Genomic DNA, 14,808 nt, shown 5'->3' on the forward strand with positions numbered 1-14,808 from the left:
GGGAGCGTCTATTGCTATTACCTCTTGCCTCTTGATGTACCTTTGTGCTTTAGATTAGTCCTGTGTTGTCTGGTATCTTCATCTCATGTAGATGATTCTATATTCCAGCCAAAATAATCTTAAATGCATCTTGAGTGAGAAGCTTTGAGAGAAAAAACTCCTGGGCATTTCTTTTTTCCTGCTGTTGGTGAGGGAGTGTTTGAGGAATCTGATCTCTGAAGAATCTCACATCTTTAAGGCTGGACAAAATATCTGTCTTGCTCAGTAATTACAGTTGTAAACCCTTCCTTCAGAAGTCTATTTTTACTGGGACCATTGTCGTCCATAAGGAATGCTGGTGACTTCATGTGTATGGCCACCTTGATGGAAAAATTGCTACAAATGATCAACATGTTCACAAGTGTTTAGATGCTCTGATAAGCTGTGAGTGAAAATTTGTGTTTATGACTTCCAGGTGTTTGTGGAGGGATAAGTAAAACACAGTGCTAGCCAACAAATAAGACTCTAAAGGCACTAAAAATATAAATAAAGATGACACATGTATTTGACGACCCACTCTGAGGTGGCCTTAATTCCTAGTTTATTCTGCTGTATAGCTAGAACTGGCTGTGGTAGGTGTGAGAGAAAGTATTTGTTAATACTTTGACTCACTGTGACTGATTGCACACATACATATGTGTGTAATTGAGTTTTGCTGTTTCACTACTTCCAGTTCTTTCTGGAATGAGAGTTGAGAAGAGCAAGCAAACAAAAATCTCTGCAGCAGCTGGACAGAAAAGATCAGCATCCTCATAAGAAACCCCCAGTGTTTTTGTACCTCGTGTTTCATCTGCAAATGATCCCATGCTCCAGGGTTCATGAGAACCTCTTGTGGAAGGAATGAATGTCAACACTCTCTTTTTAAAAAACTTTTCTTTTTCCTCTTTTTGTTTTGTTTGTTTGGTTGGTTGGTTTGTTTCCCCTTGTCCATCAGGGAGCTCAAGGCTCTCCAAACATCTCGTCAACTAAACATCCGAGTATTTGGCTGAAGTCTCTAAAGCTGCTTGGTTTATTCTGTTGCTACTTCTCCACAAAATGCTTCAGATAGTTCAGCTAGTTGACTGCACATGGCTGACTAGATATGCTTCACTATTCTTATTCACAGCATACCTCCAGTGAGGAAAAGCACTGATCAGAATAAGCCAAGCTTAATAAAATCCTGCTTTGTCGTAGGTTTATTCTGATTCTTGACCAAACTGGGAAATGTGGTTTCAAGCATAGTCATCATTATGAGACTTCTCTCTATTACCCACTTTCCACTATTCGGCCACTGGGCAGGATATATATGTTTAATTAATTCTGCTTTTACCTTCGACCTGTAAATAGTGGGAGTAATGTCAGATTTATACGTTATATGAATAACAAGGATTTCTCAGGAGACCCTATCCTGGTGAAAGAGGCTAACTGTAATTTTCAGCTGTGAGTAATTGTATATAATATAATCCTAAATGATTTTTCTTCTGTAATTTCATTAGAGTTTAGAAATTTAATTAGATTTTGAATCACTCTGAAATAAAGTAGCAAAACATCCAGAGACTAAGAGCACTGGTTATTTTGTCCTCTGAGGCCAGAATTCTTGGTCTCAAATTGGCATGTGTTCATTAGGAGGAAGTTTGCAGAAGTTCTTGATATATTATTGTCTTTCGGAATGGACTCTGAATAGGCCTTTGGAGAGCATTAGAAGAGCACACAATTATTATACTGACTCTTTTTGAGGTTTAAGATCACCTGCCTTGCATATACTTAATAAAATTATGCCTCTAAAGTTGTTTAAGAAACTGTGGAGATAGGAAAGATGCTCCTCCAGTGCCTCGGTGCTCTTCCTGGTTTATTAGCAACTCCAGTACCTGCGTATGATGATACAGAGAGGAATTGTTTGCTTTACTTTAATGATTAGGTAGGTTTCTCGTTCTTTTTATTGCTACACATATGAACCGTCATGGTGACTGTAATTAGAGGCACCCTAAAATGCTGTTCCTTCTCTTCCATCCGAGAGTCAAAGGAAATCTGTCCTTTTGAAATTTTCGAACTTTGATTCTCTGTGGAATTCATCGCATGTGCAAAAAAATAGAATCTAACTGCGCTAAAAAGGACAAAGCAAAGATCATTGCAACAACTTATGACTGCCTGGGGTGCCAGGATGGTTATGATGGATTCAAAAAGAGGATCCTCTTAAAAGATTCTGAGGGGCTCGATATGAAAGTGCTTGTTCTCTTTTTGTTTTAGCTGGTGTAACACGATTTGTGTTTGTGGAAATGCCCAGGTTTATGCTGCTCAGCTAAATAAAAGGTATTTGGGCATTTAGGAGCATATTCTCCAAAGTCTTTACCTACATAGCAGTGCCTCTTTTCTCATTGGGATTAGTTGCTTGAACTAGGACTGTCTGCATCATTTTCTGAGAGTAGGTCCTTAAAGGGCAAAGGATATAAAAAAATTAAGGAGTTAAGTAGAGAGGAGGAAATATAAGGAACCATAACAGAGCATTAATTAAAGAATCTAACAGAAATCAGCAAGGGGAGAGAGAACAAATGCTGTGAAATGAAGAATTTCAGCAAGAAAAAATCAAATTAACAAAAAAAAGTTCTCTTTAAATAATGGCAGTCCAATGTGTTTGAAAATAAAGAGGAAACTCCAATGCAATGGGATGCCTGTCAGTCCCAAGTAACGAAGGCTCCAGAATGTCCAGGGTGTTCTGTAACCGTTGCTTACATCCTCTGGATTGGCCACTGCTGGAGTGGAATGGTTCATTGTTCTGATCCATGGGGTCATTTCCTTTGCTTCATTAACAGCTCTTGACAAGAGCTCATCATCAGATAAATCCAGTCCTCGGGCTCAAATGTATGCTTTCAGAGCATGGCAAAGCAAGTCTTGAAGTCTGATTGAAACAGATTCTTGGAAAAAGATTGAAAGTTTTTGTGCACTTGGATTGGTGGATATCACTGGAGATTAGGCAGCCTCAGGGAAGTGTGGTGTGCGTGGGTATGCTGCCTTGCATTAACATGTTGTGTCACATCATGGAACAAATTGAAGAAAACATGTTCAGGCTGGTTACTACCAAAAAACAAGGTGCTTTTGCAGTGGGCATCCGGAACAAATGGAAACTATGCTTGAAAACTCACAGCTGCTCGTCCTTTGCTATTTTCTCCATCTCCTCCTCTGTCAGGACTCTGAGCTGCTGGGACAACTGGGAGGGATTCCACATCTCAGCAAACAGCAGAATCACAGATGTAGAGTGTCTTAACAAAGGGAAGCATGCCTCCACCAGTTATTTAATGCCTTCCTCCCTTGACATTAAGCAATACTATGGGAAACCATTAAACATTTCAGTCTCGCTCTGTTTTCTTCCCCTCCATCTCTGTTTCCTTTTGAAAAAATGTGTTATGTTACAGAGATACTGGTACATTTTTAAAATGTATTTTCTTGATTTAACTTGAGGAACACTATGGCTTGGTCCTATTGCCAACTGAGGTGCAAAGACACAAAGAAAAAAGCCTTGGGACATGTGTACTCAAATGTCTCTTGTGCAACGTCAGGGAAGAAAATGCCAAAGTAGTCCACGGATCAGCTGAGCAGTCTATTCATTTGCAGATGTCCTAGATCTTGCTCTCTTCTTAGGTTTATGAAACTGTGTGGTGACCCTCTTGGAAGTTACAACTTTTACTTGACTTAGTTGCTTCCATACTGGATGTATTTGTATTATTCACTCAGATGGTCTGCAGCTATGCATCATTATTCTTTGCTTCCCAGTGAAGAGGACTTTTTGTATTTCTAAACCAGACTGATTCTCTGTTACCCTGCAAGAGGGAAAAAAGGATATTGCAACAGAAGGCAGTTTCTTCCATGGTGAAGAAAAGTGCCTGCACATCGCTTTGAGAAGTTGTGTATAATTTGGGTTAAGACATAGCATTGAGTATATTATGTGCTCAGATTAAACACAGGTACATATGACATAAATTTGGCATAATCCTGCCACTGTGCCATAGGCATGGTCTGGGATCCTGGGGAACCCACTGTCAGTGTTTCCTGATGACACAGCTTATAGCTCAGACTTGAGTACAGACAACAGGAGCATTCATGGTTCCTCTTCTCTGCTATGCTTTCCCATACTGATAGCCCTCATCTGGAGAGCTTTGGCACCCACGCACAGTGTGGCAGGCTTTTCAGGTGATAGTTTTTTTCACCGTTCCTCTGTGCATGTGTTTGGTGGAGGGACAGAGGTCTGTTTAGGGCTAGCCATGATATAAGCCATGGAAAATCTTTCCTTGCTGTCCAGACCTTGTGCTGCGTGGCCATTGCAGCAAGTGTCTCTCTAGACTTTTCCTTGTGTATCTTTACTGTTAATTTCCTGCAAGCTGGGATTCCAGGTAGCATACAGAGAGCATCAGTGTTGGCAACATTTTTTCCCATCTTCCTCTGCTTTAGACCAGAGGATTTAAATTCATTTCTGGTTTTGCCTAAAAATTTTCTTAGGGAGTTATCGATCTCCAGGTAGTGTATTTAGGCCTATAGATATGTTCTTAGGATAATTTTTACTGATTCCTAAACATATTCCACAGCCTCATAAGTATATGTAAACCACAGGAATGGTTTCACAGAAACTTGTAATCTCAATTGTCTTGTCTTAGACAACCATAATCTGATCTATAGTGTGTTGTATGAAATGTTTATAAAAGTTGGAGACAAATTGTTTAGTATGAAATAGTTTATTTAGGTTAGAAAGATTAATAATAAAGACTCTTCCAGGCTTCTCATAAAATCACCAGCTGGCCTGTGGCTGAGAGAATCTAGAAGTAGGAGGATGTGTTCATGTGTGAGATGACTGGGAAGTGTTTTACTTAGTTGAAAAAATAGGAAAGAAGTCAGCAACCTGCCGTAGACATAGTACTTCGTGAGTCACTGAGAAGGATGAGTGTGGGAACACACGCAGCAAAAGCTAGACAAGTTAAAAGAACAAAGAATTAGCCCTGTGTTCCTCCAGAAGCAAGGCTGCAAATAATAGTCAACAGAGACAGAGGCTCTCTTTCATTTTGTAGCTTGATATTGGTTTATTTTCAATAGAACTGGGTTACATTTTAGTATCAACTTGAGACCATCTTATCTGACTCTTTTTTTTCCCCAGAAAGTGATTATTTTTCCTCTCTGATATCTTTCAGAGGGCTAGCAGATGGGAAATTTATTTTAAAATTAAAATAATTTCACCAACTGGCAAAAAATCTTAGCCCTTTCTCAGATTTAGTTGACATTTTTCAGTAAATTCAGATACCTTTGGGAGGACTGAGGAACACACACACAGACGGTGTGATCATATAAGCTTTGTTGCTGTAGGGAAACATGCCATAGACAACCTATGGTTTCCCATCTTTCATCTACAGTCTTGGAAATATCCTGAAATATTTTTGTCTAGGTTGTCTAAAGAATGTGTATGCCCATTGGTTTTTTTGACTGTGTGTCCTTCTCTATTGCATGGATGAATTTCTTGTGTTGAGTAGAAAAAGTCTATTACAGCATGGAAAATTCAATAGTGTGCTGCTGATGCCTGAACAGATGCTGTTACAAAGTCAGAGAATCAAACCTGGATATTTCTTTTTTTAAAAACAAAAAGTATGCTTAGATAATGCTACCAAAATAACATTAGAAGAGCTGTATCACACTAAGGCGAGGTTTTTGGAAATGGCATTTTGTGCTGCTGTGTGAAAATTCAGATATAAGATATGCTAATTCAACCTGTTGCATATTTGCAGGATAGTACAGACTTTAATAGCATGGTCCCATGGTACGCAGTCCTCCCTGTCCCGTCTCCACCTCGCTTCAAGAACAGATCCTTACCTCATCTGAAATGGATAACGAGTGAGGCAGAGTGAAGAAGGCAGTTGTTCAATATGTCTTTTTATTTCCATCATTCAGTGGGACTAACAGGCTTTATTTATTACCTACCCACTGTGCTAAACACAGAACAAACTTGCATTAATCCCAGCAAAGCTGCTCATATGAGCCAGCAGGAGCCTTTCACCATTTGGTCCAATTCCACCAGAGAGCTATGTCTGGCTAGGGAAGGAGATATGTCTGCTTGTTTTCCTTGGCTGGCTTTGGCAAAGGACTCCTTTCTGTACAGGTCAGCTCCAGGCCGGAGTTAAGAGTCTGCTCAGGAAGAGAAGGGACCCTTTTCTCAGAGCGTGTGGATTTCAGTACATTCAGCATCCTGTGGGAAAACCTCTCAACATTGCATTTTCCTTGTTGCTCAAATCTATCTGAGTGAGCTAATGGAGGGGGGAGAATTCTTTACATACTGTGTATTCTTGGAGGCACTGCAGGCCACGGTGGAGATGCTGTAGCACTTGGAAAGGCACTAGAGATGCTGGGAGGCTGTGGGAGGAAGCAAAAATCCCACAAAGCTGATTAAAAATGTCCTTGGGGGAGGGTTTGACTCTCTGAGCAATGAGTTTGGGACTGGGTGACCCTAAATGAAGGCTCCAGTACTCACTGGATTATATTGTCTGCTCCTCTGTTTATCAAGCACCCTAGTCACTGGAGGGCTCAGTGTTGATTAAGTTCCTTTACTGAGGCAGCACTGCTGGAATTTTTCCTATGTAGGTTTTCATACGGCATGAGCAAAGCATCCCAGGCAGCTCGGCTTTGTTGTTGTACATTCTGATAGATTCAGCTGTGTCTTAAAATACCTTTGAAGTGTATGATGATAACTTAGAAAGTTCTTAAGCAGACTCTGAAAATGGCTGAGTGTTTAGTCTTTGAAGGTGTCATGTATGTTGGTGGAGCAAAACGCAGTGACCATGAAAATTCAGAGCAAAAGAAGGAAAAGGTAGAGGATGTGCAATTTCCACCCAATGTTCTTACATCTCCTGTCCATCTGTTCTCTGTATAAGCATGCTGTGTTTTGTTAAAGTGAAGCCACTGTAAGTTATATTGGTAAAGTGGGGTAAACACTTCCAAGGGCATTATGGTTATTGAGAAAAAAAAGAAAAAGAAAAAACCCCACACACCAGAAACTGAAAATCCATATAAATGCGAAAATCTGGAGCTATAGTTTACTAGGAAGAGGGCTGAGCAAACCCTTGTGCCTTTGCAATTACTTCAAAACTTCTGATGGTTTAACTTCATCTAAAGTATAACTATAGCTTGTGGGTGATGTTGAGAGTTCTGCAATTCACAGGGATTGGTTCAGGGCTGGGATGCAGATCCCGGCCACACTCAGGTTGCGACTTGCTCACTTTAAATTCCTCCTCCCTGCTGCTGTCACAGTACAAAGCAGCAGCATTTTCTGCTCTGCAAGAGGTGCTCTGTACTTCTGAGAATCAGCCCGTTTATTCTACTGCCAGCTCAGGAGATGGAGCACAATCTTTAGCCAATGTTTGTAAGAATATGAATGTAAACCCTCAGGTTTACCATTACGACAGGGAAGAAAAGAGGAAGTCAAATGATATGAAAGTAATGGCACCATAGACAAAACAGAGTGTTCCTATTGTTTTTCTAAAATGCTTATGTTTTTATGTAATATTGCTTACCTAATTTAAAGCAGAACATGAAAGGAGTAGGACAGGACACCTGTGTAGTCACAGTTCCTGTTTTTTAAGCTTTGCCATTTCTTGGTGTGTTTGCCTTGTAATTGTACAGCGTTTTAAAGTATTTGGGATATTAACAGTTTTCAGAGGTACTAAGTTTCCTTTTTTTAAAGGGTGAACAATAAGAAGATGGCAAAATTAAACTTCTCACCTGCAGTAACACTTATTTTTAATGAATCAATAAGGCTTTGAAGGGAAGAATCAAAGGATGTGGATGGGAGGAGAAGATGGCAGAGTTAACAGATTTGCTCTTGCTTTTATTTGCTGTAGTGGAGTTGATTTGGTGCTTTTCTCTTGTCTGTGTGTATGAGTTGTCCTGTTTTAATTATGCTGGTGAACTAGGAAAGTCCTTTGAGTCCTGCATAGGACAGCATGCAGTTTTGGAGATGGTGGGAGAACTGGGAAACTGAAACCATTTTTGCTAATATAGCCACAGAGATTATTTCTTTCCATGCAACAGCTGCAGTCTAGGGAGGCATTTGAATGAACAGCCTCTTTGTTTCACAGAGGAAGGGCAGGACACCAGGATTTCCTCTCTGCCTTCTGCCGATGTTGGTCCAGGAAAATCTACGCTTGCTGGCCTCTGCAGGTAGCAAAAGGGTCACTTGCTGTGCTAGGTGTTGGATGTGGGGAAAGCAGCTCTTCACTGTGCAGTGATTTAAGTGGTTTATTAGTATTTCAAGAATAATGATGTCAAAGTCATAGAATCTGGTGCGGAAGATAGAGAATTTCAAGACAGAATGTGCCTTTCAATGAGATATTGTCAATTTTTCCTATAAAAATTTCCTGATTGCAAATCCCCATAGTACCTAGGTACCTCTCAGAGAGCACATTATGTCTCTCTGGTTTAGTAGGAAAAAAAATGCCTGTTTTTTGTTGGCCTACCTCATCTCAAATCCCAAACATCAGTAAGGTGAGCATAAGTGTATGTGGTTATGGCTGACGCAACCGCTTGGCAGATTAAAGCCAGTGAGGTGGAAAATCTGGGCCATATCTAAATATAAATGTGACAAATGTATTCAGTAATATGTATTTTCAGGAAATAATCATTGCTCATAGCTAGTACCTGCTGCTGCCAGTACAGAGCACTCTTAAGTACACGATGCTCTTCCAAAGTTACTCTGCAGCCTTAGTGACCAGGCATTGTGTGGTCCATTGCTGCTTTCCTCCTGGGTAGGAGAAGTCAGTTTCTTTATGGCCAAAGCTCTGTAGGTCGTTTCCTCCAAGTGGCCCACTAAGGAAGGTAGATGTTAGAATGTGCGCAACTTGTTTTATCTCTTCTGTTCCTAGGTGTAAAGTAGGGTTTTCAGCAGAATAATTCTTTCAAGAAAATGTGCCATAAATGTGGAAAAGTTGAGCTTTTGTCAGGAATGAACTCCTGAAAAACACTAGTTGTTCCTTTTTTGAGAATGTAGATGCAGTGCTCTATAAGAGTTGTAAATCAGGTAGTTCATGTCCTCTCTTGGCTGGGTCACCCACTGAATTGCATTCTCATGATGTGCTGTAACCAGAGGACAGAATGATTCATTGCAATGGCACAGCAAAAATTCGATGCAACCAGGGATTTTTATTTTTTTTTGACTAGTAAATTCAGCTATCAAAAGAGGGGACATGAATGTCAGATATGTAACTTCCACAAGAAAGCCTCGTAGATTTCTGAGTAGAATTTTTTGTTTGTTTGAATGATAAGGGAATCATTTGATGTCAGACTACTAGTCAGGTGTTGCAGTGTCTAGTGAATAGTAGACAAATGGACTCCTACAGCATATTTGTATTATTCTTCAAATGTGTGAACATGTTGCATTTTACTCTTGAAATCCTATTGTTAGAAGCAAATTTTGAATGCACATAAAGCAGAGCCACTTGAACAAACTATCCAGTTCTGCCTCAAAGTAATTGCCGTTTACTTTATTTATAATATGAGCAATGCTGGTTACATGATATTAGACTTAACTGAATCCCATTTTGGTGCTGTGGAAAGCTGAAAGCTTTCAGCCCCTGACAGAGAGAAGCTTCTCAAAAATCTCAGTCTGTGCATGGTGCGGCCGTGCCTGCCTTGCTCTGGCATGCCAAGCAGAGTGAGTGGAGAGATTTTTATGGACAAACAAGGAAGGAGGGCACCAAAATCCAAGTTTGGATGCCTTAAATGAGTGACTTAACTGTTTCTTCTTACCCATCTGCTTTCTTTAAGCACTCGCATATAGATTTAGGTATGTAAACAACCGTTTTAGCTCCTTCAACAGTAATTTAAGCACGTACCTTATGGGTTTAAGATATTTAAATTAGATTAGAGAATCTAACCAATGTTTTCTTTCTTGACAGATCAGACCTTGATGTCTTTCATGTAGAGGCAGTGTTAATGATTTGCAATTAGCCCAAACAGCATTTCAGTGCACAGTCACTTTGCTAGTAAAATCATCAATGTGTGTGACTGAGTGACAGCCAAGGCATTAACCTTTGACTACATTGCCTGCATCACAAAACAAATAAATCTTCTGGGAAAGATCTGAAGCAAGACTGCCTTTCCCACTAATATTTGAAGCACCACAAATTCAGGTAGATGCCATTCCCCTGCATTCTCCATTTCTACAGAGCCTGCAGTCTCCCACTCCCTGACTTCCACTCATACAGAGCACCTTATGAATTAGATTTATTTGAAGAAATCCATAAAAGCGTTATGTGGTGGGCAACAAATGTGAGATGGTCACTGATTACAATTTATACGAGGTTAATATGTTCTCTGGTCTTCATTTCTCTGTGGAAATCAAGCCCTCAGCCATAACATGTTTCTTGATTTCCTTCCCCCTTGTTTATAACTGTCCTTGTTTGTCAATCAAAGGTATGTCAGTTGGACCACTTCAGGGGCAATACAGGGTTACTTAAAGGTGTTGATGTCTGAGGATGAAGAAGCAGAACCAGCATGTGAAGTATTCAAGGGCTGACTTTGAATGATACGAATTTGTACTATGCAAGCTGCACCAGAAAAGGGAATGTGAGGTTACTGCAGTCCCTCAAGCCTGGGCAGATATTTGTCATTCCAAAACTATGCTGTTTAGAACTTCGGTTTAGGGAGAGCATCAGGGAGGGGAAAATAGAAAGTGGAATGTAGGTTCTCAAGATTGCAGTCTATTAAGAGGCAGAAGTGCCATCATCATAAGCACCTATTTCCCTCCCAGAAAAAAGGTGAAAACAGTTTAGATAACACTGCCTCAAGTCTTTTGGCATGAATTTTGAAGGGTTTGTATAAATCTGGTCCAGTGTAGATCCATGCACCAAAATTTAAGTTGGGATTCCTCTGTTCAAGGGCAATCTGGAGTACAATTTTGCCTTACTTGAGCTCTTACTCCTTCTGTGAACTTGCTGTAACCTGAGCCTGCCTATGGACACCAAGTCTCTTCACGGGTTCAGCAAAGCAGAGTTTGCAGCGCAAGGAGGAGATCACATCTACATATGCATATGTTGGCTGCAAAATATCAAAATCATCCCCCTTTGATGGGTATCCTTAAATGCCACTCTCCACTGCTGAGATGCCTGGGGGAGGTGCCACTCCTCCGGCCTCTGCCGCTGTTTCTGCCTATAGCACACAGCTCTGGGTTCTGCCTGGCAGACTTTCTGTAAAGCAATTCAGCTTTTGTTACACAGTGTTAGACAGACAGGAGGCATCTGTCACCTCTTTAGTGTCTGCACAGAAGTCCCTGCTTCCCATGGCTGCCAACACCGAGGGTGCGCAAGGGGTTTGACTCTGCAGAGTGTGCAGTGTTCTTCATTGTTCAGCAGCCTTTCTGTGCCTCCCACCATCCTGCAACAGAGGCATTTCTGAGGGTCCTCACTGGCATATATTGACTAGGCTGATGCCTAGATGTCATATTTGAAAATTAATTTTGCATCTTCAGTGAGTTCTCTTTAATTTTACAACATTTTTCCATGTTTTTCTTCTCCTTAGCTACCTAAGGAAGTCCATGCCTTGATAACACTTGCCTGGAAATTCAGTCTGGGCTAGAGCTGATATCTTGCTGAATTGCTTGGTTACATTCCCATCTCTAGGTATCTTCAGTATTAATTGTCCATTTTCTCCTTTTCTGAGTTTTTTTTCTCTTTTCCTGTCAAGCTCTTTGACTGTACTGTCTCCCAACAGTGAATGAAGCAGAGCGTTTTCATCAAAACTTATTTCTCTGATGCCCAAAGATGGAGTAAATTACTGAAAACTTGAGTCAGCACCTCCTATATTGGTAGGAAATTTCTGACTTGAAGATAGGAGGGATTTCAGTGATCCTCATATTCAAATGGTCTGACACTAGGATGCAAGGGTTCATTTCCTATGATGTTTCTTTGGCATTCAGTTACTAACTCACCAAAAAAACTCTTGTCTGAGTTGCATTTATACAGTTCAGTGTGTCACTGGTTTAGTGTCTTACTTTTTTTCTCTGTGACTAAAGGATTTTTAGATTTCCCAGGTTATAAGCAAGACCCCAATTGAGCAGCATTTAGGCAACATTAGTAAAATTACAAGATGTCTTTCATCTGTGAGGACCCTGCTCCCACAATGTACTTTATGGTAGGCATTAGGAGGTCATTCTTTAATCCCTACAGCCTTTATTGGAGTGAAATGCAAGCACTGTTACCAGCACCTGGCACAGAAAAGCAACAGCTTAGTTGAGACTGAAGTATTGAGGCTACAGGGATGCAAGACCTAAGAAGGCCCAATCTGATCATTATTCATTCCTGAGACAAATGTCTAAGGAAGAGGTTTACAGAGTCCTGTGTCACTGGGCTTCTCTCTGGAGCTGAGAGTCATGTGGCACGGCATGCTAAAGAAGAAAGGAAACGCCAAACCGAGGGTCACACTAAAACTGCAGACTATGAATTGCCATGGCCAAAGGAAGGAATGGAAGGACCAATGATATACATTTTGCATCTTGCAAAGCAGCTTCTGAGGCTCTTTGGCTCTAAGGAAATTCTTCGGTAAAGTTTCATGTGTCGGGACATACAAAGGGATGACTCTAACATGGCAGGAGACAAGGCCAGAGTTGAAGGTGGCAGAGAGCACAGTGATGTTAGTCTGAGCAGAGACCCGGTAAAGGGGCTTGGCTAATTCTACAGAGCTACAAAACTCACACAGCATTTTCCAAAGAAGGCCTGTAGCAGTCAGGTTCCTCCTGCAGTTGCATTCCCTGGACTGGGCATCCGTATCGCCTTGGTTCTTCAGATTATCCTCTCTCTGTTCAGTGAACTCTTGCTATCCCACTTGGTGTGATAAAAGAAACTGCTAAAACTGGAGGCTGCTGAGTGCTGTGCTGCCTCTATTCAAATCTCTGATGAGCTCCTCCTTGTATCTCTAGGTTTAATTAGTTTTCATTGCAATATTAATGATCCAAACAAACCATTTTAACTTTCCTGTTGCACAGCTGGAATCTTCTTATTTAGCATTCTACTCTATAAGGGAATCGCACCAACTTCCTTTCCCCTCCCCCATTTGTGCCATTAATATGCATTACAATCAGAGTCTCATTGGCATAGAGTTTCAGACCTGCTATAAAACTCTAATAATTTCTAAAAATGGCAAGGTTGAACTAATGACAGAGCCTCATCCAAATAATACAAAGATAGATTTCTCCCAGAGTTTGGTGGCAGCGATGATTAATACTTCATTTATTTATTTACAGTCTATCAGCATTTGCAAAGATTTGCTCATTCCTCTGAGCACACATACAATCTCTCTTGAACTCCATGTTACAGCAGAAATGTGTAATCTGTTAGTCTTCAACAAAATTGCCTTCCTTCTCTCTTTTTTGACTCAAGGGAAGTGCATGCCCTGCCCTTCCCAGCATAGATCTAAAGACTCAAGTCATGATCCATCTCAAAGTCTTCTGCCATAGATGCATCTACATTTGCCTCTGAAATTCCTATTAGGGAAGATAGAGTCTTTTTGTCACATTCTGGAATGTTTTGGCTCCTGGACTCATCGTGATTTGTGGAGACTGATATTAATTAGGTTGTAGATAATCTGGAGATCTTTCTTTTGAAGGATGCTAGAGAAGTCTAGACTCTTCCGTGCTGAAGGACTGACACAGAGTTTTGCCAGCATCTTCTCCTTCCTGAGCTGTAGAAATCATGGGAACATTATTAACAAGAAAGCTCCAGGGTCTCTTTCCCAACCTCCTTCTCAAAGTTTTTTTCTAGGAGCCTGAGGAGCTGTACTCTGCAGATAGGCTGTTAACAGCTGGTTAAAAGGATTTGCCAGCCATACTGCACAATTCGAGATCAAAATACAACTCTGAAAGTGCCAAAGAGATTTAGTGTCACTAGCAAAGAGTAATTTTCATTGGGATTTACTCTCTTAAGTGCTCACATTGTTTTTGAAAATAGGACTTTGAAGTGTGAGCATGAAGAGTTCTGATTACTTGCTTTGGTATTGCCTGCATGGTCTAAGTTCAAGAGAGCAATGAGTGACTTGATTGCGGAGCGCCAGCCCCATGGGCAAGGGAATGGAGAGCTGGAAGTGCCTTACCCAGGGCCCCTGCTCAGGGAGCCTAGTGTAGGCAGTCTTTCCTCTTGCACAGCCTCCAGATCACCCCTCCTGAAAGAGGCATGTCTTCACAGACCACTTTCCCTTATGAAGTCATCAAGCCAGATGTAAGATGAACACATCCTGCTATACCTAAATCAAACATTTATGGTACTGTAAACTTACTTGAAAACCAAAGCAATTTAGAATATGCAGGCAAGAAGTATCATCAAGGTCTGCTCTGGCTGCTGTTGGTGTTGGGAGACCCATCCAGGAGATAGACTGGATACTGAGGGTCAGACTTTCACTCACTCTTCCCAAGGCTGTGTATTGTGTAGTATTGTAAAAATAAAACTCCCCACCTCCATCTAGCTGTGTTTAAATATCATATTTGGTTTTCATTCTATCTATCTGACTGATAGAGACTGTTGTGGGTGGGTATCTTGACTGATGGGATTCATGAGCCATTTTTTTATTTTTTGTGATCTCACAGGGGAAAGACTTCAGTGTATGGAGGTTTTTTTCCAGAACAGAAGTGGCAGAAGTTTCTTGAAAGTTTATATCATTGAGCTGATTTTGGTAATGCTCTCATGCTGCTTGCCTTCACATTTGTGAGAGTTTGTCATTCATTTGTTGCACTGGAGTGTAATCATGGATGGTAACCTACAAAAGCATGTTTTGAACAAA

The sequence above is a fragment of the Apaloderma vittatum genome, unplaced genomic scaffold (assembly GCF_000703405.1).
Source record: "Apaloderma vittatum isolate BGI_N311 unplaced genomic scaffold, ASM70340v1 scaffold9107, whole genome shotgun sequence".
Lineage (NCBI taxonomy): Eukaryota > Metazoa > Chordata > Aves > Trogoniformes > Trogonidae > Apaloderma > Apaloderma vittatum.